Source organism: Haliotis rufescens, unplaced genomic scaffold (genome assembly GCF_023055435.1).
Source record: "Haliotis rufescens isolate VD_foot unplaced genomic scaffold, xgHalRufe1.0.p SCAF_8, whole genome shotgun sequence".
Lineage (NCBI taxonomy): Eukaryota > Metazoa > Mollusca > Gastropoda > Lepetellida > Haliotidae > Haliotis > Haliotis rufescens.
In genome coordinates this window covers 46,111,815-46,139,672 of record NW_025964372.1, presented here as the reverse complement: position 1 = coordinate 46,139,672, position 27,858 = coordinate 46,111,815, and the positions used below count along the sequence as shown (strand labels likewise).

Sequence of the window (27,858 nt, the reverse complement as noted above, 5' to 3'; positions counted from 1 at the left end):
GCTCACACCCGACGTTAAATAGAATACCTGAGTGAACGTGTTCTTTGATTCATGACCATGAGGACAGTCCTCTTGTTCCTCGTGGGGGGCAGCCTGTCCTGCTGTGTCCTCTGTTTATGTCCTCATCAGACGCCGGGACTCAGGAGGTGGTCCCACGGGTCCAGCTGGCCGGGTAATAAGGTAAAGTCGAAATAAGAGAAAAAGAGAATAATGTACGAACTGCAATGAATTAAGGGTTATTTTTACCCAAGGGGCTGGGATGTAGGTAAACCTATTTCCAGTAATAATCTCTGAGAATTAGCAACTTGTTTGTTGGTTTGTTGTTTAACACCGCACTCAGCAATATTCCAGCTGTATGACGGCGGTTTGTAAGTAATCGAGTCTGGACTAGACAATCCAGTAATTGACATCATGAGCATCAATCCACGCAATTGGGATAAGTTGACATGCATAGACCAAGCAAGCGAGCCTGACCAGCCGTTCCCGTTAGTTGCCTCTTGCTTCAAGCATAGTCGCCTTTTACGGCAAGCATGTGTTGCTGAAGACCTATTCTAACCCGGATCTTCATGAAACTTCTAACAAATGCACACAACATACCTATAATGATAAGAAGCAGGAACTTATTTCCGAAAGTTGAATTTATCGATTGATGCGATAACAGCTTGCTCATACATGATGATAGGTGCTTTTTAGTTAGAGCAAATTTGGAATCTCGTCATGACGGTGTTGATTCTCTATCCAGTGAGTGAGTTTGGTTTAGCGCCGCTTTTAACAGTATTCCCGTATTATCAAGGCGTAGCAGCTTTATGTGGGCGGAAAGCCCAATATACTTTATCTAATATCCAGTAAATAAGTGAGGTGAGGTGAGGTTGGGGTTTAAAGTCGCGTCCAAGATTATTGCACTCCAAAAGCGACGTGCATGTACGTGTGTGTGTTTGTGTGGCTGCTTGTACTAGTCCGGACTGATACCAAGCCGCAGTTTAACATGAATACCCCTCTCAGATACAGTATACTGACTCCGAGCAGACCAGTCCTTGTTTTAGCCCCTTAATGCCGAGCGCCAGACAGGGTAACAACAAGTACCATCTTTTAACGTTTTTTGGTATGACGCGGTCGGGGATCGAACCCCGGACCTTCCGCTCTCCGGGCGGACGCTCTACCAGGGAGGCGGTCTGTAAATAAGTGAAGGCCATACATGTGTACACTTTGTGTTTTGATTGATGATAGAATTTGATGAAATAACTTCAAATTGACAGAAACCTGGTACACATGCCCGAGTGGTCATCACTGATGCCATACTGCTGGACGAATCCCCACCGGAACTGTCCAGTGTCACCATAGAAACGGGAGGACGCCTCGTGTGGAGCCCGGATGGCGATTACAATCTGACAACCCAGTATATTTTAATCAAGGGGCGTTTTGACATCGGCAGTGATGACTGCAAGTTTAACAGAAAGGCTAACATCACTCTGACAGGTAACGAGACGATAGTGATTAGTGAGAGAGTTTGATTTTACGCCGCTTTTGGCAATAGTCCAGCAATATTACGGCGGGGGACACCAGAAATGGGCTTCACACATTATACCCATGTAGGGAATCGAACCCGGGCTTTCAGCGCGACGAGCGAACGCTTAAACCAACAGGCTACCTTCCGCCCGCGATAGTGATTAACTGATGATTGCTTCCTTTGTCACTTATTTCACCTAATCTGTTCAGAAACGAAATTCATTATCACAGATCTGATCCTACTTTTTATTGCACGTTTAACATATTTTGGGAAATATGTACGTGTAGACCCTTATTGCAAACTATTGTGTAAAGAGCAACACTGAAGCCTAATGGTCAAAGTGTTGGCATATCACGCCGATGGCCCCGGGGTTTAAATTCCCACATTGGGACCATATATAAAGCATGTCTTGACATAGCTGGAATATTCAGCACACTCACTCACTCACTATATGTTTGTTTGTTGTTTAACGCCGCACTCAGTTATATTCCAGCTCTATGACGGCGATCTGTAAATAATCGAATCTGGATCACACAATCCAGTGAGTGACATCATGAGCATCGATACACACAGTTGGGATACGATGACATCGTCAACGAGCCTGACCACACGATCCAATCAGGAACCTCTTTTCGTTGCTGAAGACCCATTCTTCCCCGGATCTTCACACTATAGTGCCAGTGAATAGTCTATAGTCAATGCCAATAGTCTGCATGTCCAACAATGGTGTTTCAGTAGAACCGTTGTCATTATACCCATTGCAATGTCCTCATCCTTTATGTCATCATCATGTTTACATGGGACATCACTGAACAGCTTCCCGAGGCAATACCGTAACTGACTATAAATGTCCAGTTTCACCCTTGTCGAACTAGGCTGGAATTCCGCACTTACATATTGGCTAGACTTATCAAACAATCAAACTCGCGAAACGAACTCGACATCCTGTTTGTAAATAACATTGAATTCAACGAGCAGATTTCGGTCAACTGAAGGATTTGCAAAGCATGTGTACCACCAACTGGGCGTCAACAGATAGTTTCCAAATCTTTTCACGTCTTTAATCAAGGTGCTCAAGTGATCTGATGCACTTCACGAGGTTAGGCCTGTTTTGTTACAATACAGATCTTGATTATCGATCAGATTGTCTTGACTGGGCGCCGCCATGTTGTTTGAAGCAATTGCAAGTGATATGAGAGGTGGAATCTGATTGGCCAATTTCGAGGGATATAGAAGGGACATAACTTGTAAATAGTTCGGAAATTCCAGCCTAGTTCGGCAAGGAGGGAAACTGGACTTTTATCGTCATTTAACGCCCTTGCTTCGGGAAGATGTCACTGAACGTCGTTATACAATCAACGTTATGCTTGTCGCAAATCACAGGCATCCGTGGCAAGTACAGGTACGTGATGGGGCCTCACCTGTTCGGGGAGAAGTTTATCGGGGTGGCTCCGGGTGGCACGTTGGAACTTCATGGCAGAGAGAAGCTGTCCTGGACTAAACTGACCAGAACGCTGCCCAAACTGACCAGCGCCAATGGACTGTATTACGAACACATAGTGAGTATACGCATTAAGTAGAAGCAGTTATACTTACACTAAATATATCAATTTTAACAATACTCATTGTATACTGGATAGCTGGGACGCTTCGAGATATGTAGTACATTGTTACCTGCCTTATATTACGTGTGTCACATTTCTCTTGCATGTCACCAACGGATGCTTATTCTTAGATACAAGTAGTTGTATTTTCAAATATTTGTACATGTTAATGAATACCACATACCAAATCAGATATGAGTTTTGTTTTGTTCAGCAACAATCTCTGGAAATGCGTTCTTGTCACTTTACTCGGAAGGTGGCAACGTCGGTTGATGGTGGTCATCTAGAAACTCATGTTAGATTGAAACCCTCCATGACCATCTGATTTGTTCCTGCCGGTTCCACATAGGGCTGTGTGAACTTTGTGACCTTGACGCCTGACCTTGACCTTGACCTTGACTTGCTGTCAATATTCGACACTGGCTCGTGTTTATTGGTTTTATAAGTATATCATCTATGGGTTGGAAGCCGATGCAGGCACAGCAAAGTGCGATCAGCCAGTTCGTTATCCTAACCCACGCAACCTCTACTCCGATGTTCTTCCTGCTGTCAGATGCACACTGTCTCGCTATCATGGCTATTATTGAGAAAACCTTTATTAGTATTTTCTGAATTATTCCAAGGTAATTGTTTCTCCGACAGACAGAACATTATCAACGACATACGCTTGTCCTAACCTCCCAATTGCTTGTCTAACTGGGTTTTATTAAGCCGTCAATTTTCTCAATATTTTTGTGTTTTGAGCCGCCCCCTTCAAGTGTAACCTGTTTAAGCAGTTGTTCCGGTCTGTTTGTAGCTATACCCAATGATTGCACGTTTGTTTCACGCATAGACTGATAGCATCCAATGCTTCACCCTTTCACCGTCTGCACCCTGAGACCAAACGCCTTCACATCTGGTGTGTATCTACTTAAGTCCTGATCAGTGTGGACTGCATGGGCTGATCAGCTCACACACAGGATATGGTACCTTCGCACGTCAGGTGCTGCTGTGCACGTTTGCGATACAACCATTTTATCATCCTAAACTGACACATCACTGGCCTCCACAAGCCATGTCTGCCACGAGGTGTTGCTGCAATGAAATTGCATCGAAATGGACGTCACAATCAAATAACATCACTGGTCTCTCTGACACTGAAGCTGGTTGCCGGGTTTTTTATATACTCTCGGGAAACTGGTTATTACTATTTTCAAACTGAAATAGTTTGAAGAATCATTTTTGATGATATATAGAATCTCACTCTTGAATCTGACTCGTCGGTAAAAGTTTGTATCACCCCTGAATCTGACTCGACGATAAAAGTCTAACCTATTTACTGATCAACAGAAAAGCAACCATAGTTCTGACGGGAGTTGGAAGAAGGGCATTCATGCCTACGTCATGGATGGCAGAAATGGTCACGTGATCGACTTTGCAAACTACATCCTAGGGGAGTACAACAGTTATTACTCCCCGAGGGACCCCAAGTCTCTGGCAGGGTTCATCAACAGTAAGTGAAACATATTACAAACATAAGTCACTTACACATAATCATGTTGTTTCTCAATTTCTTGCAATTAAAGTACAGTGTCGACGAAAAACTACAAACATGATATACACACATCCCTCCGGAACTTGAAGTGCATGAACACAATACACCAATGCAGCGGGTTATCCGGAGCTATAAGCCGTGTGTCGATAACTCATCATGGTGCCAATAAGTCCTTTCACGGAGCAACAAAGACATAACGGCCTAAACCTGTAAAAGGTTCGGGTTCGAACATTTTTCGTTGATGTTTCTCTTTACTTGTAACCAACAGAATCTCTGCACTTGTACCCAGCAGACGAAATTCAAAATTAACTGATCGTTATAGTTGACGAATATGTGTAAACGCGCTATCAGGTCACTGAGTTGTCTGGTCCATCACCTGATTGTCTGTCCGCTGTCGCATGACAAGAGCACTGCAAATTGTGTGAGAGGCGGGTTCTACCGGTAGAAGGGGACAGGCTCACCCTTTTCCGGAACATCTGGTGTCATCACTGATTTTCATTCCTCCATTCATATAATCGTCACCGGTATTTTTCCTTTTACGCCGAATGAAATCTGTTTCGGCGGATATTGGATCATCTGACAAGTGTAAGTAAGATGTAAGTGTAAGTCCTACGTGTTCTAAGTCCTCTACATACAATTTAAGCATGAAGTGCATCGCGAAGTATATCTCCTAAGAGTTTAGGGCTTTGGTGTCTCCTTAGGCAAGTGACTTTGTTCGAAATGTGTCTCTGCTACCCTGCAGTTAGTGGGTACCCGGTAGGATGAGATTGTAATGTGTGCCTCCCCAGGGAGCTGAGAATGAAAATCGTGTGCACACTGATCCATTGACCGACGTAATAATAGTGTAGCGCTATGAGCATCCACTTGGTGAATGGAATCTAGCGCATTTATTATTATTCTATTTACTAAAGTCATGAATATTCGTCTGAACTTCTATAGATACGAAGGATGGTAACATTATCCTTCTGAGTGTGAAGACGAACCTGGTCGAACCACGGGTCAATCTGACACCTGTATACGAGGCCGTGGAGACACTTACTGATGGACACGTGACCGGAAATGGCCTCATTAGATCTGTCCAGAAAGGCGACGCATTCGCCCTCATCATTCAGAAAGGTATTGTCATAACAGAATCAGGCAAAACAAACTACCCTGCCCTTCGTGAAGGTTGTGTGAAACGTTCTTGTATATTTTAGTCATCAGGGCTGGTATTGTTTTATGAAATAGAGAAAAGGCGGTTCAGTGGAAGAACGTTTCTTTTTATCACCAGAGATAGATGAATTCTCCCCTGTCCCCTGCATGAACTTAATCTTAAAATTGCTAAATGTTACTGGTTATTTTTTAATTGGGTTTTCTTATTTCAAACTGGGACGTAATAGCCTCAGTCAATCATCATTGTTGTGTTTGAGTTTGTATTTAGGGAGGAAATAATGTATGAAACTATGTAATTCACTGTATGCCGAACTACTTTCAGTCTGTCTCTATGACACTATGGTGTTCACAGCAACACGAGATCACTGAGAAAATACGTAACTTCGTTTTTTTGTCAAATAACATGTTTATGTTTCGAGGAACCTGAGAAAGTTTACATTATCATGAATAGCACAGGAGAATCAAGTATTCTTTGTTTATTTTGTGACCCGTGAAGATCCGGGGTAGAATAGGTCTTCAGCAACCCGTGCTTGCCGTAAAAGGCGACTGTGCTTGTCGTAAAAGGCGACTAACGGGATCGGGTGATCAGGCTCGCTGACTTGGTTGATGCATGTCATCGGTTCCAATTGCGTGGATCGATGCTCATGTTGTCAATCACTAGATTGTTTGGTCCAGACTCGATTATTTACAGACCCCCGTCATATAGCTGGAATATTTCTGAGTGCGGCGTTAAACAACAAACCAACCAACCAACCAACTGTTTATTTTGTTCTGGCGTTTTGCTATTTTCGCACAGAAATTCTGCAAAGCAAAAGAACTCGGGGGAAACGAAACTACACCAACTCTGGTTGCCGTATGTTTTGTCACCCACGCCCAATGGAATCTGTTTCGGCAGATATTGGAGACTGGTTATTCTCTGGCGTTGACGTTTAAAATTTCAGTCCAAATCTGTGAGGTAGAGATATCAGTTACGCCTTTGACATGTCCACTCGTTTCACGGCAGAATTTAATTAAATAGGAAGGTCGCGCAGTGTTTCTGATACAGACAGTTCCTTTTGATTCAAGAAATGTCGAAGTCTGTGGATGTTTGTACATTGATGTGTGGATCTACTGCTTGGCACGTAACTGTTGTTTCGTGTAACTGTTGTTTTGTTTACAAAATAGGGAAACCAGAAACTTTAGATCAGAAGATCGGTGTTAACTACAAACTACGATCACAGACTGCCAAGGTCAGTCTGACTCTCTGGGACAGACATTTGAAGTTCTCTGTCAGTAGCCACATCGACAACAAACACTCCTACTTGAACTCCGTCAACTTCAGGGTATTGTCAACAACGGCTGCATACCCCATCCTCCATGTCATAGATGATGTGTCGACATGGCAACCAGGTAAGTAAAATTGTTTTAAATAAACCCTTTATTAACGTATCGACCTATACAAGTGAGTGAGTGAGTATGGTTTTACGCCGCTTTTAGCAATATTCCAGCAATATCACGGCGGGGGACACCAGAAATGGGCTTTACACATTGTACCCATGTCGGGAATCGAACCCGGGTCTTCGGCGTGACGAGCGAACGCTTTAACCACTAGGCTACCCGACCGCCCACGATCTATACAAAGGGGGCGCTGTGACCCATGGGAAGTTGCAGTGAAGAGTTACGTTCCTTTGTTACTTAACATACAAGCTCCTCACAGCGATAGCCCGTTCGCGGAGCTCTCTTTTTATATGTTACCGAGAGTGTAACGAAGGTGTCACGCGCTGGGAAGGAGCTTGCTCAACATACTACAAGGGTCGTGATTGAAATGGCAGCTTAGGCATCATTCGAGTCTTGATTTGTCAGCATCATCCCCGTCCTCTTGGGCTTCACAATGGTTGTGAACGTCTGATTCCTGTATCATTTCTGTTTTCCTCCTACACCTAGATGATATAACGTTAATCCCTACTCACGCACCGATTGACACCATAATAACCAATAGCAATACTTATAAAATGATACACGTTTTTACCGTTCCTACGGGTCATGTATTTCCGTATTTAGACAACGCCTTGACGTCCATAACAGTGTGGTGTTACCTGAAGGTAGTGTCTTTCGTGTGTGAAAGTTTAATAGTTCTATCCCACTGAAAAACCATGCCGCAGTTCAACATGTATACCCTACTCAGACACAGCATACTGACTCCGAGACGACCAGTCCTTGTTATGCCCCCTTCATGCCAAACACCAGGCAGGGTAACAACAAGTACCATCTGTTAAACGTCATTTGGTATGAAGCGGCCGGGGATAGATCCACCGACCTTCAACTCTCAGAGCAAACGCTGTATCCATTAGACCACAGAGGCGGTTATGTTATTTAAAGCTATCACAATAAAATGACACCAGGCAGGGTAACAACAAGTACCATCTGTTAACAGCATTTGGTATAAAGCGGCCGGGGATAGATCCACAGACCTTCCGCCCTCCGAGCAGACGCTGTATCCCCTAGACCACAGAGGCGGTTACGTTATTTACAGCTATCATAATAAAATGACATTTCATAAAGCAGACCATTTTGTCTAAACACAGGTGACAAAGTCATAGTGACCTCCACAGACTTCCAGTGGACCCAGACAGAGGAAGGCAGCGTCGTCAAGTGTGTGACGTGTCACCACAACCAAGTCCAGGTGGACTGTAAGTCTCCTCAGCATCACTTAACTAAGTCAAAATTGTTATGGATGAGCAACTTCTTTAATACAACTGGGCGACGTTTCGGTGTAGATTCTAACACCGTTATCAAGCAATGAAACGTCGCAGATTCTAACACCGTTATCATGCAAAATCACCGAAAAGCCGCCCAATTGTAATAAAGAAACTGCTCATCCATAACAATTTTGACTTAGTTATCCTTCAAACTTCAAAATGCCACTCAAAGAAGTTACAGCATCAATTGTTAAAGAACCAATGTCTGATTGTCCTGTTCCGTCTTTTATAAACCAATACAAGCCTTCCGCGGTGATGTGGCCATCAAGCCTTGTACGACGAACAAATTGACATGGGACCACTTATATAAATTTGGTCATTCCTTTAGCTGACTAATGTTGAACGTGTTCATGAATAATGTCAATTATTGAATCATTGACTTCACAAGTCAATAAGTATCGATTGAATCTTCAGAACCATTGATTATTATGACACGTCTCATACATAGGTCTATGAACGGATGTTACACATGACTGAGAATTGCCTTATTATCGACATGCATTGCCACACATGACGACTTCAACGAATTCTTCTATGATCAGATTAATGACTACACGGATATGGACTGGATGCGCGGGATCTTACGGGCTGTATGTACTCGGACGCCTTCATCGATAATACTATTGTGCCCGATTACATTTCAAGGTTTGTCGGGGGCACGGGTGGCCCAGTCGTCTAAGGCGCCGCGATTCGCTGTGTAGAGTTGCGTCCCTTAGGCACGCCAGAAACCTATGATTGTGGGTTCGCCCCGATTATGTTTCTAGGTTTCTCAGCACCATACCCGTGCTCGTGGGTTTCACCGAAGTGGTAAACGTCTGAGACCTGCATCACTTCGGGCTTTCCTCCCACATTAAGCTGACACGCCGTAATATAACTGGAATACTGTTCAAAGCGGCGTTATACCCAACTCACTCATTCACTACTACCATTGTGGTTCAAAGAGTTTCCTAAGATTTCATGACAGATGTAAATAGTTGGTTTTAATGGTAATTTCATCATAACTTATTTCCAAGTCTAACTGGACATTTTGAGGTACGTGGTTACACGTTAAATTCAAGGAACCGGCTCACGCCAAAAGAAAATAGAAAACCCTTTTGTCTCAAGATTCGGCGGATTGGCAAACATCCATCCTTCTTGAAAGGAGCCAAACGTTTCGTCCTCTTTTTCGCAACACATCCGGACATGAAGAATATCCAACAATTTTTTCTTTAACACGTGAAGGCCATTTTTGACAGTATTTCTGTTGTTTTTTCAAACCAATCGGCGATGCCTGTTTCAGTGGAGCCGCGATACACTCACTGGGGGTAGATGGAGGACGGGGTGGATCAGAGAGCTGAGGTGGCGCTGCTCACTCGCAACATCCGGGTAGAAGGTCGCATGGAGACCACGTGCCCACCCAGCAACCGCAACTGTAACACATTTAACTATGACACGTTCGGAGGCCATGTCAAGGTAACTCAGCTGTTCTTTATATGGACATCGGCTGTTTGTTTGTTGTTCGTTTGTTGTTTTAACGCCACAATCAGCAATATTCTAGCAATATGACGGCGGCCTGTAAGTAATCGTATCTGGACCAGACAATCCAGTGATTGTTTTCATGAGCATAGATCAACTCAATTGGGATACGATGATATGCATCAACCACGTCACCGAGCCTGACCACCAGATCCCGTTAGTCGCCTCTTACGACAAGCATGGGTTGTTGAAGATCAATGCTAACCCGGAATCTCCACGGGGCGACAGGGGCTGTCACATGTTGTGAAAGTGGGATGGTATTGATTAGTTTGTTATGTCCATATTATGTTGCGATGTTACTGTCAACTTCTGCTGTAACCATACAACGACAAACTCGGTATTATCATATGCTGCCTAGTCCTGAAGCGCTGCCTTGTCAAACCCACCCAGAACTTTTCGGAGAACGTAAAGACTCCCCAACACTGACGCCTTCTGCATTACCCAGATTGTCAGAAGGGCTGTATTCCTGGTAGCAAACACGGGTACTCTCCCAATGTCAGTCAACGGATTGAGAGGTACCAAACCTAAGGCACCGAGAACAATTGGGAGTTGGACAACGTGGTACTTGGGATGCAAGCGTGACATTTCGAAAGCAAGGTCTACATATGTTTTTCTGAATCTTGTCAATCACATTAGTGGCAAAAGGGACAGTAAATCATCAACAAAATCAACATCGATATTGAGATTATGTCCCACATCCTTGGCCCGCTTACGAAAACTGTGGAATGCCTTGTTTTCATCATGACTCTTCACATGATTCACAAGAGGATCATCAGTCGAATAGCTGTGTGCAAAAATGCACAATACAATTATATCATGATGAACCTCCACGTTAATCAAACTAACGATTTAGACACAGACCTTTAGAAAATATGAATGTTAAAAACCTTCTGTTGTAGTTTGTGAAGGGTTTCAAGGACGTTCATATAGAAGGGGTTGAACTCTTGCACATGGGACAGCAGTCAGAAAAAGGTAACAGTAAATTCAGTTGTTTTTTATATGTATATATCTATATACACTCTTAAAGACAAATACACTGATCCTGTGGAAACTCATTGTCTAATAATTCAGTTAAGGCACCCCCTACAGACTAAAGGCTGTGATGCAATCTTACTCTGGTCAATGTTCAAAACTGTGTTTTCGTTTTCCTTTTTTTAGGTTTTTATCCGATCCACTTTCATATGACTCACGATATCGACAGCGTTGGTAACTATAGCAACCCGGCCTGGGTGCGACATTGCTCCATACACCACACCTACAGCCGCTGTGTCACCGTGCACGGCACTCATGGTGCCACTGTAAGTGTTGTATACATATTATATATGGAATTGTTATTGTTATAGTTGTTATTGTTGTTGCTGTTGTTAATATTTAAAGGGCTCGAATGTCATCATGCAGAGTTGCGTCCCAAAGGCAAACTCGTCCTGATTGTGTTTCTTGGTTTGCCAACACCATGGGTTCCACCAAACTGGCAGGCGTAAAAGAACTGCCTCATTTTGGTCTTCACCCCCACCCCCACCCCCCACAAACACACACACAAGCTACCCACTACCTCCATCCCCACGAAACTGACACGCCCTGTTACAGGTGACTTATATTGTGTAAAATGGCATGAAGCCTCCCTATCATTCACGTTAATTTGCAATATATGCAATACCATAATTGCTTACATCATGAAGGATTAAATTATGAAAAGAAATATTTTAGCATATATTTTCCGAAAGGTTCAAGACAACGTCGGGTACGACCACCTCGGGCACTGTTACTTCCTGGAGGACGGCGGGGAGAAGAGGAACGTATTCGACGGTAACCTTGGAGTAGGGACAAGAAAGGGCAGTATTCTACCCTCTGATGGGTAGGTCACTTTAATCATATAAACAGACTAACATACACTTACTGGTTTCACATTACATCTAATAGGGCTTATCTTTTGGACCAGAGGCCAGAGTATGCTTACTAGTATATGTTTCTTGTTTGTAAATTCGTAATGATGGCATGTGCCAGATGTATCAGCTTGTAAAGAGTAGGGGGTGTCGTGTAGCCTAGTGGTTAAAGCGTTAGTACGTCACGCCGAAGACCCGGGTTCGATTCACGACATGCATGGGTGTGAAACCCATTTCTGGTGTCCCCCGCCGTGATATTGCTGGAATATTGCTAAAATCGGCGTAAAACCAAACTGTAAAGAGTAAATGAGGTAGAATGGTTTCACACGGCGTTCAGCAATATTCCGGAAATATCACGCCGAGGGACACCAAGAGTGGCTTCACACATTGTACCAATATGGACAATGAAACCTTGCCTGTCGGTGTGGCGAGAGAACAATTTAACCACTACCGTACATTTTACAAATATTTTATTAATATTTCATTTTTCTGAATTCAATGAAGCAGTGTACGGATTATTTATTTTTAATTTTGTATACTACTACTCAAAAGAAGTTACAAAGCCCTTATATTTTAATGTTTACACTGTTACTTTCATGCTGATTGGCTGAATGGGTAGTCACGTGATCTGATATTTGGAGTTCACACACCTGTGAACGGACAGAAAAGTTCACTCGATGTGAACATTTTTTTGTGAAATTGATCGTGTGAACTTTTACAGGAACTACTTTCCGGGGTTTTTCCGAATTCTCGACCGGTGTTTACAAGCAACTCGGTTTTTTTCTATTTTCTATCCCTGCATTTGTCAGCAATATAATTAATTTAGTATTTTTGCCTGGTCTTGTAACATTTCATCTGCCTAAAAAATAAATAAATGCTTTGATTCTGGTACTCGCAAGCTCGGAAGTTCACACAGTTTAACCAGCGCTTTTACATGGTTCACACTTCATTGAACCCATCTAAACTGACGTTCAATCTGTGTGTTCCGTAACCTCTTTTGAAGGGTATATATTATCATGCCTCCATCCACAGCAACCCTGCCACATTCTGGATGACGTCGCCGTCGGTGTACCTGAGAAACAACGTCGCTGCGGGTGGCGAGGTGCAAAAACTTCCTGTTTTAATTACTCGTATCACGAAGTCTTTGAATATGTGGGACCCGTGAATATCCGGGTTAGAATAGGTCTTCAGCAACCAATGCTTGCCGTAACAGGCGACTATGCTTGTCGTAAGAGGATCGCTCACTGATGTCAATCACCGAATTGTCTGGTCCAGATTTCATTATTTACAGACCGCCGTCAAACAGATGGAATATTGCTTAGTGCGGCGCTAAACAACAAACAGACGGTCCCACGTGTGGACACACTTGTCAAAAGCTGTTACAGTGTGAGTCTGTCTGTCTGTCTGTCTGTCTGTCTCTGTCTCTGTCTCTCTCTGTCTCTCTCTCTGTCTCTCTCTCTCTCTCTGTGAGCAAATGGGACACTGCTATTAGTGACCTTGAGAGGACATTTCGCAGAGAACTGCAGAGCTTTTGTCACCCAGTGGAGACCAGGGACGCAAGGAGTTTATAATTCTCTCTCCATTATCTACTAAGTCGCCCGTTATAAGCAACTATTCATTTCATGGGGTAAGATGACGAAACTTTGAACATTGTCATTTTTTGTATTCGTCATACCCTGTGTTGTAATTGTTCAGGGTGTAGGTATCTGGTATGTATATCCCGACGAGCCAATGGGTCCTTCCTACGGTCTGGGATTCTTTCAGAAGAATGAAGCGAAACACACCGCCCTGCTCGAATTCAACAACAACGTTGCCCACTCCAACGTCCAGGGAGGTCAGCAGCATCCCTAATGTAACATCTCACAGTGACATATACATGTCGAGAGAAGACTTTCAATACAAGGCTCCCCCTCTGACCCCTGAAATTATAAGCATTCAAACTAAAGGGTAGGCATGGGGTTTCCGAGGCATAACGAATGTCAGTAGCCGGTAGATGAGTTTGACAACATGTACAGCTACGGTAAATATTTTGCTTGGCTTATGAATCACAAGATCCAGAATTTCAAACAATGTGGAATAAACTACAAGAACACCATATTATCAATGTCTCCTCCGCAAGGAGAGTTATAACTGATGAAGAATGGTTTTACGCCGCTATTATCAAACTTCCGGCGAGATCACGCGGGGAATACCAGTAATGGGATCACACATTGTACCCATGTACAGGATTAAACCCGGAACTTCGGCGTGACAAGCGAATGCTGTCACGCTATGGCTACCGCCCCATAATTATCTGAGACTACATTAAAACGTATGCTTTGCAAACAATAATAATGTCTGACTTTTTTCTGAAACATCCGTAAACCAAGTAATAGAAATGTCTGATATCAGAGTGAGTGAGTGAGTATGGTTTTACGCCGCTTTTCGCAATATTCCAGCAATATCACGGCGGAGGACACAAGAAATGGGCTTCACACATTGTACCCGTGTCGGGAATCGAACCCGGGTCTTCGGCGTGACGAGTGAACGCTTTTACCTTTAGGCTACCCGACCGCCCCTCTGATATCAGAATCAGCACATGATGGGGTAAATAAAGATATGAGTGAGTGAGTGAGTTCCAGATGGAAAGCCAGAGGTGATGCAGGTTCAGACCTTTACCACTTTGGTGAAACCCACGAGTATGATATGGTACGGGCAAACCTAGAAATATAATCGTGGCGAATCGGGATACGAACCAACGGTCATGGCTCTCAGGAACACAACTCTGCACAGCAAAACGTGGCGCCTTAGACTACTGGGCCAACCGTGCCCCCTACATCAAGCCATGACTCATGTTGATGGTTGTGTTTCTCACCCAGGGAATGTTCATGGACAACATCATTGAGCCGGACGAGTCAGTCGGGGACAACAATCACTATGATGCGAGAGAGGACCCCCTAAATATGACATCTCCCTTTAAAGAGGTTGTTCTCTACAGATTGACGGGTGAGTTCATTATTTTACCACAGACAATAAAATATATGTTTTCTTTAAATCGAATTAGTTCTATAAATTGTCAAATAATCGGAAAGAATTCCACAGGGTTGTCCCCAAAGCTACCGGATGTCGATTGGACTACCATTACAGGGTAATCAACCGATTGGTGAGAAACATGGTCAAACCATGCAATGCAGTGAAAGGCGTCACAGGGCACTGCTTCGGTTAGTATGGCGACAGTCATGTGTGGTCAGTCCCGTCCTGAAGAGACAGTCGCTTCCCAATCGCCGTCTGTCCGCAAGAACCTTGTACAGGCACTGGTACCCTCTTGTCCATAATTTGCGTGAATTGGAAGCACCTTTCCATCGTGAATGGTGGCAGTTGCCCCTTCAGATCAGATGTCTGCCTGGAGGGGGGAGACGCAGGGTGGAGACAGTCACCTGGGCACGTGGGGGAGACGCAGGGTGGACACCGTCATCCGGGCACGTGGGGGGAGACGCAGGGTGGAGACAGTCATCCGGGCACGTGGGGGGAGACGCGGGGTGGAGACAGTCACCTGGGCACGTGGGGGGAGACGCAGGGTGGAGACAGTCACCTGGGCACGTGGGGGGAGACGCAGGGTGGAGACAGTCATCCGGGCACGTGGGGGGAGACGCAGGGTGGAGACAGTCACCTGGGCACGTGGGGGGAGACGCGGGGTGGAGACAGTCACCTGGGCACGTGGGGGGAGACGCAGGCCGGAGACAGTCACCTGGGCACGTGGGGGGAGACGCAGGGTGGAGACAGTCACCTGGGCACGTGGGGGGAGACGCAGGGTGGAGACAGTCACCTGGGCACGTGGGGGGAGACGCGGGGTGGAGACAGTCATCCGGGCACGTGGGGGGAGACGCGGGGTGGAGACAGTCACCTGGGCACGTGGGGGGAGACGCAGGGTGGAGACAGTCACCTGGGCACGTGGGGGGAGACGCAGGGTGGAGACAGTCACCTGGGCACGTGGGGGGAGACGCAGGGTGGAGACAGTCACCTGGGCACGTGGGGGGAGACGCGGGGTGGAGACAGTCATCCGGGCACGTGGGGGGAGACGCGGGGTGGAGACAGTCATCCGGGCACGTGGGGGAGACGCGGGGTGGAGACAGTCACCTGGGCACGTGGGGGGAGACGCAGGGTGGAGACAGTCACCTGGGCACGTGGGGGGAGACGCAGGGTGGAGACAGTCACCTGGGCACGTGGGGGGAGACGCAGGGTGGAGACAGTCACCTGGGCACGTGGGGGGGAGACGCGGGGTGGAGACAGTCATCCGGGCACGTGGGGGGAGACGCGGGGTGGAGACAGTCATCCGGGCACGTGGGGGGAGACGCGGGGTGGAGACAGTCACCTGGGCACGTGGGGGGAGACACAGGGTGGACACCGTCATCCGGGCACGGGAGGGTTTACTCGCTACTGAACCTTTACGGGTATCATCTAAGGGACATTTTGATCCAGACATTGCCCCTTGAAATGATCTCCATATGGCGATTCCATACGTAAAAAGATATATATTGGGGCGAAAACATCCCTGGTGCTTTTTCCCTTCAATTATGTGATTAAGATCCAACCTCAGCAGACAATGCTGGTGGTTTCTTATTGTAACACAGTTGCTCTTGCAGGTCTCATCTGAGTTCAGTAATTTCACTAGAGTACCTGCAAAAATGTCTAGGGATGCTTAACCTTTTTCCAGGCGGATATATGTCTGTTTTACTAAGTTCAATTTTTATTTCTTATGTGAGTATAACGAAAGTGTTATCTGAATAATAATCAGAATCATACTAATTTTAATAACATAGCGACAGAAAGAATTCCATATTCATAAGACATTCGAGTCGATTGTAAAATGTCGACTACTAGTATATCATGAGCATGTGTTTATAGAATAGTGATTGTACCAGGTGTTCCTGGAAAGGTATGTGTATCCTCCCCCGCCGGTGGCACTCATCGCAAACTCACTGTTAAATACTTAAAACAACAAGCAAACAGACCAACAGCTGTAATTTGAGAACCGATGACAAGGTGTCCAATGAAACGTTTTTAACATTTTCCAGAGAAGTTCTTGCAAATTTTGCAAGTTGCGTTTTGGTGAATGTAACCATGGGAAATATAATGGAATCTTGCCTGATAAAAAATGTAAATCATTTTATAATCATATTCCACTTCAGTTTTTTATATCACCCATCGAACATCTTCGCGTTTCTTTTCTGTTGCATTCTTCGAGAACACCTGGTATCATTGCTGTTTGATAGTGATCCACAGACACATGCTCATGATATAGTCGGACTCGTAAAATGGATTTCTTTTTAATATGGAAATGGTTTTCCCCCTTTTATGTTCTTGGAGTTGAGTATATTAATGTATGTATTAATGTATGTTTTAACAGCCTATAAGAACCAGTACCAGAACGCATGGATAAGGGGAGGCTTGATACGGATGGACCACGCATCGTAAGTAGCACTCGGATTCAGCAATGATCGCAGTGTCCTTTGTTTGTGCTATAAGGGAAGAGTTTACACTGATATCCTGTCAAGTAACTCACTCTATTATAATACATTGTTTTCTATATAGAACATAAACCTCGTGAACTTGTTTTGGGCATTTTCACTTGTGGATCTCAACATATTACAGCTGTTATATAACACCAGCCACAAAAGAAATCGATAATTATTTTCTCTCTATTGTAAGGTGGTTCTGATAGAAAATATGTCCATGAAACTCAAGTCGCATGAATGATATACTGTTTTGTGTTGATCTTATCAACAGGTTTGCTGACAGTGGACGTAGCTTAACAATGGCCAGGTTTGTTGTCCTGTATATTCGATCATTTCTTTGTTCTTTCATTCGTGAGTGCACACACACATACACGTGCATGCACGTCGCTATATAAGTGCAATAATCTCGGACGCGACGTTAAACCCCATTTCACCTCGTATCACGGCGAGGGACACTTGAGGTATACTGACATATTTTCATGTATGCATTCTTATAATATGCTTTTAACATCGCATTAATTCTCTTTTAACAACATTTGTCCATTACGTGTTAATAACGGTATACTCCATTCCATTCTCGCTGGTTCCCTAATCTTGCGGCAATACATTTTATACGCTATAAACAGACAACGATGGTTACTAGGAAAGGCGATGACGTCGTTTATCGCAAACTTTTCCAGAATGTTCCGACTATTTTAAAGTAAGAAGTCATAAAATAATGAGGAAGTAATAACAGCGTTTTACAGCACCTGAATGCTGTCCCATAACTTATTACTGCTTACAAAACACAGTCAACCATGATGCCTTGATAAACTATAAGACTTGCCACGGTTAAATTGTCTTTATTCAAAAACGAACAGAGAACTGTAAGTACCGCGAGATTAGGGTAGCCCAGTCTGCCGTATTTACTTCAAAGCCTCGTCATGCCGAAAACCCGGGTTCGATTCCCGACATGGGTACAATGTGTGAAGCCCATTTCTGGTGTCCCCCGCCGTGATATTACTGGAATATTGCTAAAAGCGGCGTAAAACCATACTCACTCACTCACTCACTCACTTCAAAGCCACTGATAGTTTTATGATCAGCAACGAAGCAGTGTATACGAAGTATACGCAAGTGTGTGGTCGGTCACTGTGTCCACGGTGTTACTTTCCCAGACGTTCGCTGTCTAATTTAAACTGATTCACATTCCAATGAATAATGAGGCCGTTTTGTTCAAATGACACTTAAACATACACGACTCCTCCTTTAATCAGAGTTGCGGCTGACCAATCACTGACCAACTCCATCGTAATCGGCGAATCCCGGAACCTGGGCGAACCTTCACGGATCTCCCTTGGCAACCAAAAATACACCGACATGCCGCGAAGTATTCCGCTTCCATATGACCCGTAAGTTGCATCATGTGTCTTTTGGTCGGGGTTGGGTTTTTCAAAAATATTTTTTTCACGAATATTCCAACAACATAATGGCGGTGACAGTCGAATCTGGACCAGGCAAACAAGTGAGTGAAAGTATGAGCATCTAGATGCCATCGTTGTAGGGTGAAACGCAATTAGTCTTAAGGCTACTTTTATGACAACTTGGCACAATTGGAACCTATTATTCCCGGAATTCCACGACAGTGGCCCTGGAACTAATTTATTAAGAAGTTCGTGTCACACTGAGATGATTATGTTATTTAAAACACAAACATTGTCAGGATTCTTACTGTCATATTGTACCGGTGGGGAAAGTCGAACGCGGGCCTTCGTGTGCCAGAGCTTTCACCACTTGGGTTCCCTGTCCCCCGCCGTGATGTTGCTGGAACATTGCTAAAAGCGGCGTAAAACCATACTCACTCACTCTCTCACTCGGCTACCCGCTGCCCGTGAGCCAGGGGGGTAGGGCTGGGAGGAGTCCAAAGTCACTACACGGGTGCCCGCTGTAGATATTTTGAGATAGGTACAAATTGTCCGATTTGGAAAGGTTTGACCGTAGCTCTGGCAAAATGTATTTATATACGAGTGTAAAACGATCTGGTCACGCATAGACTTACGTTTACTGCATGAAGTTTTATCTTTATCCAAACATATAAAAGTCAAAAGGAATGGGTGCATTGTCAGAAAGAAATGCGATAATTAGTGACTTGTAGTGTAACCATAGAGTTTTAGATAATGTTTGTCATTACACAATATATCACGTGACTAACCACGAGTCCGGGTTGTCCTGTGGGTACCCGGGTTCTACTCACTACCCACCCGACCCGAGTACCCGAGTTACCCGCCTACAGGGAGGTGACGTTAAGGAAGTGTAAATGCACTTGGGGTGGGGTGGGTAGGGGGTGTAGGTGTGATGAGAGCTGTTCAGTTTTACAGCACAGTAGCAGTGAAGAAGTGAGTGGGTTTGGATTAGCACTACCTTGTAAAGCGGACCAGTCCTTCTTGGGGATGCAACTTTGCTTCCGCCGTCTCCTGTAGGAGGGTCGGGACGTTGACGTCTGATATTGGATGTTGAGTGCTAGTGGAGAGTGGATGGATGTGATTCTCTTTACTGTTAGGCTGTACATTTGTCTGCGCTATGTGTATTAAGCCTTCATTGTCAACACCGTCAATCTCACGAAACCTTTTACTGCGCTTCCATAACGTCCCACGTAAAGGTCAACCAGCATTCCACGTCAGGTGAACCCTAAACATAGTTTGACCGAACCGTCAAAATAAAACATGCATGGGTTCATGAAACTATCGATGTCAGTTTAAAACGATTCAACTTAATATTATTTTGTCAACACGGCCCGTTGTCAATCACAGTTTTTCTCCAAGATTCGGAAATTTCGCTCTGAACAAATGAAAGTGTTGATTTCATGACGCTCAGAAAAAAAACGATGTTTAAAACATGTTGTCCATTCCAAACTGCTCGTTAACGTTCATTGACGAGATACACGTAGCAGACTTGCTGTTCCATATGCTTCGCACGCTCGTAACGAGAATAACGAGATTAACTCATCAGAATGTTCCCCTCAAGTGATCTCCTGTGGAGGGTTTTCTGATCTCCACGCAGAGAGGAATCGAATCGAAGTGAAAAGTCTGATCCTTATGACATTGTGAACACCATCAATTGAGAGACAAACACCGGTTAACAAATTTTGAAACAATCACTTTTGTAAAGGAATGTGTGTTTCTTGTGTTTGTTGTTTAACGCCGTACTCAGCAATAGTCCAGCTAATTGACGGTGGTCTGGACCAGACGATTCATTGATGGAAATCATAAGCATCGATCTACGCAAATGGGATACGATGACAAGCAAGTGAGCCTGACCACCACATCCCGTTCGTCGCCTCTCACAAGCATGGGTTGCTGAAGATCAATTCTAACACTGATCGTCAAGGGGAGTTAATTTAACAATCGTTTGTACAGAATTTCAGATATAAATTTACAATGTTTTATGAATGAATATGTTGGAATTTAGTGGGTGAGTGAGTGGTTGGGTGAACGAGTAAGTGTGTTTGAACGCCTCTTTTGGATCATTTTTCAGTTCACATGAGAAATTATATTCAAGTTAGTTTACAAAGCTTGTAGTCTATCATTAAAAACTACCTGCTCTGGTCTACAGCCACCAGCCCTTGACCGGGTTCAACTTCTACGACGGCCCCGTGTACATAAAGAACGTGTGGTTCAGCAGCTTCATCAGCAACATCAACTACACGGCGGGGGCGATCGGCTTCCTCCGAAAGAACGATTACAGTTCATCTCCATCCAACATGGCCACCAATGTCAAGTTTAACTTTTTGGACGGAGTAAATTAATCATTTACAAATATAAACTCAAAATAATTTGAACGTGTAGCAATATAAATGGATTCAGGAACTTTGCAATAGAATGTCAGTGAACATACCATGTACAGGCCTGGGGTTGCAAAGAGATATCAAAGCACCAAGGTCTACATGTTAATCTTAATCGATGTATTGCGAATGCATTATGAAGTCTGTAAACTTATACCTTTTTGTAAGTATTGTTTTTGTTTGTTTAATTGCTTAAGGTAATGTCAGATATTAACTGCATTTCATTATAAATCATTTGAGAGAGTAAATGTAGTTTTTTTAAACTATCATAAAAAAATGACATACCGTTAAATACAAAGAAATTAAATTCACTAGCGGAATGTTCGTTATTTTACCAGCTGAATGGACTTTTACACCACGACACATGAACGTTCAGCTCGGCGATAAGTCAATCAGTTAGCTGGCTTTTATTACGAGTAATGACTATGTTCTTTGTATTCAGCCATCAACGGGTAACCGCGTGTATGACGGCAATGAGACCATCCACGGCTTTGGCAACAACGACGGCGACAAGACCGCCACCATCAGGGACACCGATGGCTCCCTCACTGGGTACCCGGGGGCAACGGTCGTGAAGCCGGGGTCGTTCTACCACAACTCCAGGTGCTACAGACGGGACAACTGGAACATGCAGATATGTCCCCAGGAGTTCGGCTCAGTAGGTTCAGCATGTCCAGTGTGTGTTGACAATCCGTGTAGAACTTCGGGCTTTTTGTACCTCCCATTAAGCCGATTAGCTGTGATATAATTGAAATACTGTTGTTTAAAGCCACGTTCACCATACTCACTTACTTATCATCAAAAAGGGTAGAGTAATATGGTGTAAACATCGTTCAAATTACTTTGAAAGATTTTGCAAATAGTGAACTGTATCTACACACATATGCTGTCGAAAATGGCAATTATCAATTATGTTTCACGGTTTTACTGATTGTGGATTCAAAATACCACATTTATCATAAACTTATAGGGGGCTCTTAAATTTAAGTCTCAAGTGGCCAATGATGATCAAATCAGAACATCCACAATAAGCGTGAAATTTAGACTTTGGAGTCAGAACAGAGCACATGTCATGAAAACCTCCCAAAGGACCGACCATTTGATATTCTCGGGGTTTGTGGTTTTTTTTGTAAAAAAAAATAAATTGACCCCTGAAAATTCTTGAAAAAATAATGCTTCAGGCTGTTGAAAACAAAGAAATTGCCTGCCACAAAACGTACATGGTTGCAAGGCGTTCTGTAGCTGTAGTTGTAGCTGTACAGTAAACTACGTTTATAACGAACACGCTTATAACGAAATGACGGATATAACGAACTTACTTTTTTGTCCCGACTATTTGCTGTAGTTATGCTGTATGTATGCTTATAACGAACTACGGTTATAACGAACTAAAATTAGTGGTCCTCTTGAGTTCGTTATAACCGTAGTTTACTGTATATCTAATCTCGATGCAAAATCTCAGCCTCCTCCCCAAGCATGGCAAATGGTCCGTCCCGCAGTAGATTTACCTCGAGTAAAATTACCTAAAATCTATATGAATATTATCCAAGCAAATAATATTTCCAGGAAACACATGACAGTAAATATTAACAGACAATCACTCTACCACTCACCCTAAGGGAGAACATAGGTCCCCAGCAACCCGAGCTCTTCGCAAGAGGAGACTTGGTTGAATAGGCGTCATTGTATCCCAATTGCGTAGATCGATGCTCATGATTTTAATCACTGGATTGTCTGGCCTAGACTCGATTATTTATAGACCGCCGTCATATTCCTGGAGTATTGCTGAGTGCACTTGGACATAAGACAAACCATTAAAACATCCATGACTTCATCGTATAATCGATGTAACACACACTAACTAATGTTCCCGTACAGTTGTCAATACGACTAGGCAGTGCCGGAGACCACGGCAAGACCCACCCCTTCATGATCAGAGACGACAATCCTGCAGTGAAGATGACGGAGACGTGGGCGCGTTCGGCGTCGTTCCCGGTGACGCTTGGGGGACAGCACAGCTACACACTGCACTGGAGCGGCATTGTACCCCATGAGTTCCATATTGTCGGGGACGGAATTGATAAGTAGGCAAACGGAAAATATTATATGTCAGATTCTGATATTGTGCTTTTGATTGTAATATTCAAAGGAAGAGAGACGAGGAGAAGTGAGACTTTCGCAATCTCTTAGTCTCAAGAGGCACGGCTGGCCTAATCGGCAAGGCTTTGTAAATCGACGTGCAAATTTGGTTTCCTAAGGCTTCCTGTATTTTATACAGTAAACTACGGTTATAACGAACACGCTTATAACGAACTGGCGGATTTTACTAATTTACTTTTTAGTCCCGACTATGTGCTGTAGTTATGCTGTATATATGCTTATAACGAACTACGCTTATAACGAACTAAAAGTAGTCCCTTTGAGTTCGTTATAACCGTAGTTTACTGTAGTGGGTTTGAAACCCAGATTCGCCTTGTTTCTAGGTTCGTCAGAAGTGTACCATATTCGTTAAAAGCGGTAAAAGTCCACGACTTGTATCACTTGGGGTGTACCTCCCCAACAAGCCGACTCTCACTCGGGAAATTGTTCAAATCTGTTTTAATATATTAACTTTTGTGTCGTCACATGACACATCGAAGGTTTATTATTGGTCATAATTCTCAGTTATCTTGTCCTTCCCGTTCTTTATGCAATACGGGATTTTTCGGATTTCTGTACAACGAACAATTTCAAACATCGGGATCTGATTGTAATAGCTGTTCCTACATTGCTTTACAGAGATCAGGGGCGGTCGGGTAGCCTAGTGGTTAAAGCGTTCGCTAGTCACGCCGAAGACCCGGGTTCGATTCCCGACATGGGTACAATGTGTGAAGCCCATTTCTGGTGTCCCCCGCCGTGATTTTGCTGGAATATTGCTAAAAGAGGCGTAAAATCCTACTCACTCACTCACTTACAGAGATCACTGGCTTCGGTTCGGCGTTTGTCTGCCACGAGACGGCAAGTTTCACATCTGGCAGTTTAGCCCAGTGTACCGTGATAGCGGATCGAAATGGGACAACCAACATTGGACGGAACTGGCGAGTGTAGCCGAGCTCGAGAAAGACACATCGGGCGAAAGCTACTTCTGGGACAAACATACAGGGTAAGATCGTTCAGTTGAACCCTGCTCGATAATACTGTCACTTGTCATGTAGTCGCTAGAACCTGATTATCAACATAAAGTTTGTTGGTTTGTTGTTTAACGCCGCACTCAGCAATATTCCAGCTATATGACGGCGGTCTGTAAATAATTGAGTCTGGACCAGACAATCCAGTGATTAAAATCATGAGCATCGATCCACGCAATTGGGATCGATGATATGCATCACCCCGATCCCGTTAGTCGCCTTTTACGACAAGCATAGTCGCTTTGTATAGGTTTCTGAAGACCTATTCTACCCCGGATCGTCACGGGTCTTATCAACATGACGTTGTATTCAATGTGCCACAGGTTGATGTTCTTCAAGATGTTCGACAACAACGAGAGGTTCAACAACGAGACTGACGCATGTCCCAACGGCTGCCCCTACATCCGCATCCAAGTCCTCTCCGGCAACCTCCACGACGGCGATTGTTCCTCCAGGGCATACGGACCGTACAGACGGAGTCCTGTTGTACGTATCGTAATGCCTCGACCTATAAATATAAGGCAATGTTACCCGTAAATTAATTTCTTTCAGTGGCATTTAGAAGTTGGTGTGATGAAGTAAGACAAGTTCTATGGGTGAACAACTTCTTTATTACGTCGCACTAATTGTAATAAATAAGTTGTTCATCCATAGAACTTGTCTTACCGTAAATTAATTACCTTTCAGCGTTTCAATCGAATACAATTATTATTATTTTTTTTAAAGTAATAATTATAAGTATGTCAATAGTGAATCAGCGTAAACATAGGCGCATCTTTATGCAAGTTCAAAGGTCGCCTGTTTACCCAGCAGCAGATGGGTACCCGGGAGATGAGATGACAAGCAAATCTTCTCTCCCCCATGCTCCACAGGGGATGAAATGTGAATGCATGCTGATTAACTTGGTTTGTTGGTTGGTTGGTTGTTTAACGCCGCACTCAGCAATATTCCAGCTATATGACGGTAGTCTGTAAATAATCGAGTCTGGACCAGACAATCGAGTGATTAATATCATGAACATCGATCCACGCAATTGGGATCGATGACATGCATCAACCAAGTCAGCGAGGCTGACCACCCGATCCCGTTAGTCGCCTTTTACGACAACGTGGTCGCCTTTTATGGCAAGCATTGGTTGCTGAAGACCTATTCTACCCCGTAATCTTCACGGGTCTGAATGAGGTGATTATATCCTGATGTTTACAGCCAAGGGTCACGTTTTACAAAGAGATTTGAGAGCAAGGAGTATCGTAAGTCTATGTTAAAGTATGGGAGCTCCGATACTCGTAGCTCTGCGGTTTATCGTCAACATGGTACAAATTATCCTGTATTTTTGACAGGCTGGTGTTCACACTCTGCACAAGAACGCCCTACAGGCCACGGCCAGTCAGCCACCAAGGGTACGTAACTCTGTCTTATAATGTACACACAATAATGTCATTTGACAACGTATGTGACAAAAAACACAATTATATGGAGGAATTCTCAGTTTTTTACTCCGATATGGTATCTCCCAGCGTGAACGTCTGAAGACACCGCCATAGAAGGTCGCGTCAGGTGAACCTTTCACTGCAAAAAAAAATAAAGCCGCGCCATGATTTAATTGAGGAATCTTGTACACCCTGTCGATCCTTAGCACTGAGGCTTCTGTGCCCTATGAGAGTAGGATCGAAAGAATATTTGTGTTCTGTGAGGGTTTTCATTTGTACAATCGGAATTACCGAGTCTGAGGGGTAAAGAAATGAAGTCGACTCGTTTAAGAAAGCCGACATCTGATTGGTTCAAGAACCCACGTGTTCTTCATTCAGACTAGGCGGTCAAAGTTCACTGGGGTTCTTCTGACGCGACATTCTTTTGAGATATCCTCAGATCATAAGATCTTATCTTAATGAGATTCAAGTTTCAATTCTCGAGTTCAGCTGAAACATTTTCAAGGACCTCGCCCATTGCAATTAACAGAGCAAACTGGAAAAAAGTTATGTGCCGAATACAATCGATGACTTTTGATAACACTGGTAAAATATGGATAAATATAACGACAAATCTTGCACCACACACCGTGGTAAAAATTGAAATATAACCTCAAGTCTGAGGGGAAATTGTTATTAATGTGTGAACATCACTGCTTGATTTTGTATCTGGGGGCACGGGTGGCCCAGTCGTCTAAGGCGCCGCGATTCGCTGTGCAGAGTTGCGTCCCTTGGGCACGCCAGAAACCTATGATTGCGGGTGTTCGAATCCCGGTTCAACCCGATTATGTTTCTAGGTTTGTCAGCACCATACCCGTGCTCGTGGGTTTCACCGAAGTGGTAAACGTCTGATGCCTGCATCACTTCGGGCTTTCCTCCCACACTAAGCTGACACGCCGCGATATAACTGGAATACTGTTAAAAGCGGCGTAAAACCAAACTCACTCACTCACTCACTGATTTTGTATCTATCCAGGACTGGGGTGCAGGGCGGACCCGTCCGTTCTTGACTCGGACTCCGGTCAGTGGTCAATACGGTCAGTGGTCAGGCTGGTCCCACTGCTCCAACACGTGCGGAGGTAGTTCATTGCATCTGAGTCTATATTGTTCTTATTTATAACATTGTATACCTCTTAGGTGGATTACCTATGTCATAACCATATTAATTCATTCTCGTGATACAAATAATTCTTCAGGAAGAAATTCAGTCAACGAGAACAAGGATTAACGTTGTTTTTTGTTTTGTTGTTTATGTTTATCATCTTGATATATCTGTACCATGAGGGGCGATGCAGTAGGCTAGTTGGTAAAGCGTTCGCTCGTAACGGCTCGGTTCAATTCCCAATATGGAAACCATGTTTAACTTACATTTTATGAGCCCGCCTCCCGGATGTCGATATAAATAAATATGTATTTTCCAAAAGCGGTTTACATAACACTCATTGTGTCGAAATTACTATTAGACAGTTGTCAGTTCTGGTTTAGTGAAACATTAATATAACCCGCATTTCTGGTGATTTTTGATAACAAGAGTCTAAAAGCTGCTAACAAGGTGGATATAATCGGGGGCTTAGTTTTGACCTCTTTACGACCTGCATAGCTTCTGTCATTTTGACAAACATGTTTTAATCCTGCGTTCCAGGAGGTTCTCAGACAAGGCACAGAGCCTGTGACAATAAGCATGGCGCCGAAGACTGTCAGCGCCATCACGTAGAGCATAGAGCATGTAACACCAAGCCTTGCCCCACATCGTTGCTGATGGGTTGAGCACATGAGAGAAGCCGCCTGTTCATCTCCCGGGTGTACAGTCACTGATATTATATAATTAAGTGGTACACACTCCGCGCTGACTGCATAACACCCTACATCGATATTATATTTAATATATGAATAAACTTTATGATAATCTTAGGTTTTCTGGATGACGTTTCTGAGGATGTTGCAGTTTTCAACAGTTAGCTGTGGCAACGCACT

The 27,858-nt window shown here is 44.0% G+C and overlaps 1 long non-coding RNA gene and 1 pseudogene across 1 annotated transcript; one reads left to right on the top strand and one right to left on the bottom strand.

Annotated features, from left to right (window-relative positions):
* Positions 1 to 27,795, top strand: LOC124143614 (annotated as a pseudogene).
* On the bottom strand, positions 21,694 to 23,346 carry LOC125377067. Its single transcript, XR_007219438.1, has 2 exons — positions 22,862 to 23,346; positions 21,694 to 21,985 (listed from the first exon to the last, which is right to left on the bottom strand). It is a non-coding gene; the product is annotated as an uncharacterized LOC125377067 (long non-coding RNA).
* Positions 27,796 to 27,858: the final 63 nt, after the last annotated feature.